The sequence below is a fragment of the Beta vulgaris genome, chromosome 6 (genome assembly GCF_026745355.1).
Source record: "Beta vulgaris subsp. vulgaris cultivar EL10 chromosome 6, EL10.2, whole genome shotgun sequence".
In the NCBI taxonomy this organism is placed as follows: domain Eukaryota; kingdom Viridiplantae; phylum Streptophyta; class Magnoliopsida; order Caryophyllales; family Amaranthaceae; genus Beta; species Beta vulgaris.
The window spans coordinates 67,669,256-67,674,152 of NC_079207.1; the positions used below are offsets into that span (position 1 = coordinate 67,669,256).

General features: G+C 30.4%; 1 protein-coding gene across 3 annotated transcripts in view; it reads right to left on the reverse strand.

The window, feature by feature from the left end:
• LOC104897663 (hypothetical protein) overlaps positions 1-1,235 on the reverse strand; it is a 5,560-nt gene extending 4,325 nt beyond the window's left edge. The window contains exons 1-2 of one of the 3 annotated variants that reach the window (XM_048646411.2): positions 1,110-1,235; positions 1-84 (exon numbers count right to left, since the gene is read on the reverse strand). The exon at positions 1-84 is cut by the window's left edge and continues 386 nt beyond it. The gene's annotated coding sequence lies outside the window, so the exon portion shown is untranslated. The other 2 variants (XM_048646412.2, XM_048646410.2) reach the window with 2 other exon arrangements.
• Between the last annotated feature and the right edge of the window lie 3,662 nt (positions 1,236-4,897).

The window sequence follows — 4,897 nt, forward strand, 5'->3', positions numbered from 1 at the left end:
TTCTCTTTGTAAATCTTTCCCGTTGCAACCTTGTGCTAGTATCTACTTTATCGAGGAACCCTTAAGTTGATCAGCTTTTAACCACTGGATATAAAATAGGTACACGAAATATGAGGAATATTTGCATATCCAGACGAATGCGAAAATAGAATAACAGACAGCATAGGAACAATTAGCTCATAAACTTCACACTTTAAACCAAAATCATGTAAAATTTATAATTTTGTTTTTCCCATCAACAACACTTACGGCCCGTTTGGTAGTTGGTCATAAGTGATGGTAATGGGAATGAATTTGTGAGTAAATTTGTGAAAAATATCATTGACCATTCCCATGATAATGCTAATTTATCCTAAATTGTCCACTTTCCTTATTGAATTTTCATTCCCATCCAATGAGTGGTAATGAAAATTGCTTCCCCTTAGAGACAAAAACACAACTTTATGGGTGAGATTGCTTGCTTATGGAGAAAAAATGCCTCCCCATGGAGATTTTAAAGGTGCTTTCTAATAAAATTACACTTAAAATTCATTCCCATTACCACAATTTATTAACGACTACCAAACAGACCGTTAGGGGTATCAAACCACATCTTTTTCTAAATTCTGACTCGTACAGTCGTACTAATACTCCCATACAAAAGTTCATTTTAAAGGAATGAGATTCACAAAACTACATCAAAATCTTACCTGACTGACAAAATAGATTGAAGGGAAAAGGTTCGCATTATCATTAATCCAAAAGGGGTATGTATAGTATGTATAGATGGATAAACTAATAGAAAACGGAGAGATTACTAGGTAAAATCAAATTTTCAAGGAGCGTGTGCGCCTTATACTTCGAAACAGAGATGAGAATATATTAATAGTGACTAAACAGTGACAATACCATATATACATATTGATATATTCCTTCAAACCTAGCACAACACAACTGACATTTTATACTCAAAAGGATGGAAATCAGGAAATTAAGAAAAATTTACCAGCAATTAAAAGAAAGAAAATGAACTACAAACCCTAGAATTTCAGAAATTGGTAACAAAGAAGTGCTAATTACATGAGAGAAACAAAATTTATATAGGAGAGAGAAATAGTGAGGTAAAATACCGTATGTGTTCGTTTTCTTTCCCCCAACAATATGTACTTGTGTTTGGAGGGAATAATTAGGGTGTGTGCTTCTCGGGAAGCGGCAACAATAGGATCGAGAAATCAAATTATTTTAACACTCGAAAACTTAAAAATGTGTATTTATTAATCTATAAAACATTTTTAAATGGTTTATTATATATTGATGGTGAACTAGAGAAGTAGGCAGCTTTCGAAGAGACTGTGATGTATTGCATTTTAATAGAAAGTTAGAATATAAACAAGGGGAGTAGTATCTTTAGTATTTTCTTTTTCAACTAGTACCTTAAAGTTGGTAATATTTTAATTTCAATATCCTACTTAAAGTTTTCGATTAAAATGTTCAATCATCTGGTGTTGACAATGCGATTTTCTCCAAAGTTTGTGCTTGAGATGCAAGTTTCAATGAGAGTGAACGCAATATCATTAGCCCCATTATAACCCCTCATTGAAAACCCTAACTTTCACATTTTCCGTAATTACCAATTTTTTGCTCCATCTCCTTCAAATTCTCTCCTCTCAAAGGCTATTCAGATTTAGTCAATTAGGCTTCAAGGTAAGTCATTTAAGAGTTTTGTTCCCTGATTATTTTGAGTTTTTTTTGTTTTAATATAGTTAGGGTTGAAATTATTTTGGCTTTAAATGTAACACCCCCAAATTTCTCTCTTTTGGAAAACTTATTTTAATATAAAACTCGTTGAGAAACTTGAGAGTATTACCGCCACGTGATAACGTTAAAGGCTTTAATACTAACTACTAACTGAACTTTAACTAATGCAGCGGAAAAACTTAAATAACTTCTCTTTATTAATATAAACTTTATTGTGCAGCTATATAACAATGGAAATGAAGACAATAAAATAACAACTCCTTGACTAATTATGATTCCTCACTAGCTCCCCCATATGAAGTATGCATCAACCTGTAAAATCTGCTCACCAAAAGGGTCATCACAGGGACAAAGCCATAAAACAAAACAAAACAAATGTGTGTCAGTAAAAATACTGAGTACATGTATATGCGGAATATTAAATACTTTATTTAATTAAACCTTTGAAATATTTAATTTCAAAAAACCTTTCTTGGGTACTTGATAATACTTATATAATATAAAGTATATAGCCTTGATAAAAATCCTTTTTCCTTGCCTAGGTACCTTGCTAAAGTGTGCAACCCCCCAAGTTTAGTATTCCTTACTGAGTCTATTACGAGGGGAACTACCTTGTCCACATGACTTATACAAAAAGTACATGGGTAAATAATATAATAGCTACCGTTCTTGCTAATAAATAACAAGCCGTGGCCTCTTTATAAATTGTGATCATAAAAGATCATATAACTAATAAAAATCCTTCTGAAATAATCCTCCTTTAAAAAGAATAATAATTCTTAAACTTAGCCATATAAAAGCATAAATAAAATAACTTGCTCAAGGGTTAACCTTTGAAAAATAATAATAGTTCAAAAACACTCCTTTTTAAATATATAAACATGAATCAAAAGATCCAACTCCTTCTAAAATATTTGAATATAAATTCAAAGATAAAACTTTATAAATATATTAAATGAAAGACATAATTCAAAGTTCATAAATAAAATATATAAACTTTTAAATATGTTCCTATTAAACAGATGCAATTCATAACAAAACTCATAAAAACATGTATTTCAATCCAAAATATTTTCCTAAAACATGATACTACACTTGCAAAACAATTATTAAAGATCTACAAATACACGCACCTTGAATAATAATAACTACTAGGGAGAAAGAGAAAAGGTAGGATAAGAGGGAGAGAGAGTTTAAACTTGAGAAAAGGATTTATATTCTCAATTTGGTGTGAAAAATATGATGGGTGGAGACCCCTATTTATACTAGTTGGATAGGTAGAATCGGAATAGGATTAGGAAACTAAAAGATAGATTTAGGGAAAAAGATAAACTAATCTAGCTAAGATATAACTAATATTTACGCTTATCCAACTAAGATTAGGAAAAGATATAAATTATCCCATAATATATAATTATCTAAGATAAAATAACTAAAAGATAAGAAAAATAACAAAATTAACCAAACCTCATCACAAGTTCACAACCGTGTGAGATAGGCGGTGGAAAAAAAAATTTTTTTTTTTTTTTTTTTTCTTTTATAAAATCTTTTTCCTTTTTTTTTTTTGCAATTTCTTTAAAATATTTTTAAATTGTTACTAAGATACTTGAGTTTTAAAACTAGTAAACTTAGGCCCAATATTTATTTGGGCCACAATTTATTTATAAATACTCAAAATCTTTTATAAAAGCCTTTTTAATAAATAATAAGCATTTTTAGTAAATAAAACCTTTTTAGAAACTAAAAATTTTCTAAAAACATAAATATTAACTTACTAAAAAATACGGAGTATTACATTAAATGACAGGAAGTGAGAGAATTTGTTTTGACTTTAATTGGGAGATAGACTGAGGGCATGTTAGATTGAGGGCATGTTTTCTTCGGCATAAAACAGCTGAACTGAATTGAACTAATTAAGCTGAACTGAACTGAATTAAACTGAACTGAACTGAATTAAACTGATCTGAAACGAATAGTGATATATGAGAGTAAAATTATTGTCCAGAGTTGTACTGAACCGAGCTGAATTGAACTGAATTGAACTGAACTGAATTAAACTTAATTGAATTGAATTGAACTGAAAATAAGCCGTGGAGAACAGGCCCTGAGAGTAAAAGAATTCACTGCTATAGTAAATAGATTGGTGCTAGGAGTAAAGAAGATGAAGAAGTGAAAGGAATAATCAAAATGACTTAAAAAGAGAGAACAAATTAATACATTTGCCAGTGGAAGACAAAAGACAATATTTGAAGGAAAGTAGAGGGTCAATGTTGGATACTGGCCATTTTGGCCGGAAATTAAAAGTAAAGTATTGAAACTATAAATCACAAATGATGGTCAAAGTGAAATTTGTGAATAGTGTAAAATATCAAAAAAAAAATGTGTCTAATATTAAAAGAAAAAAGAACTTTTTTTAAATACAGGATTATACTATCCTCCACCCAGTTACTTTATTTTATACTTCTCTTTGGACATATCATACTAGAATTTTTTGCACACGATGCGTGCTTGAATTTTTTTTCAAAACAAAAATTCGATTTTCTTCAACGCTCTTTCGTTCGTATAAATTTATAAAATATGCTCAATCGACTAGCTAGTTTTCTTGCGTCAAATATATACTCCTTCCATTTCCTAAAGATCTTCTTTATTACTGTTTCTACAGATACCAAGGACGATCCATTTGTGTGGGTGTGGGGTGGGTAAAGTAAGAGAGAGAAAGGGGTTAAGATAAATAAACAAATAAAAAGAGGTTAAAGTATGAAAGAGAAATGGAGTAAAATTGAATTAATAATGTGATGGTGGACCATATGATAGGGACATGAGGGAGTAAAAAGGAGGAAAAAATTCCAAATAAGGGTGCGTTCTTTTCAACTTATTGGGTCTGAACTGATTGAACTTGAACTGAAATGATTAGAACTTATTAAACCCGATTGGTCCTCATTCAACTTATTGGAACTTATTGGACTTGGTTGAAACTTATTAGACCTTATTGGCCCTGATTGAAACTTATTAGACCTTATTGGCCCTGATTGAAACTTATTAGACCTTATTGGACCTGATTGAAACTTATTAGAGCTTATTGGACCTGATTGAAACTTATTAGACCTTATTGGACCTTATTGAAACTTATTAGAGCTTATTGGACTTGATTGAAACTTAT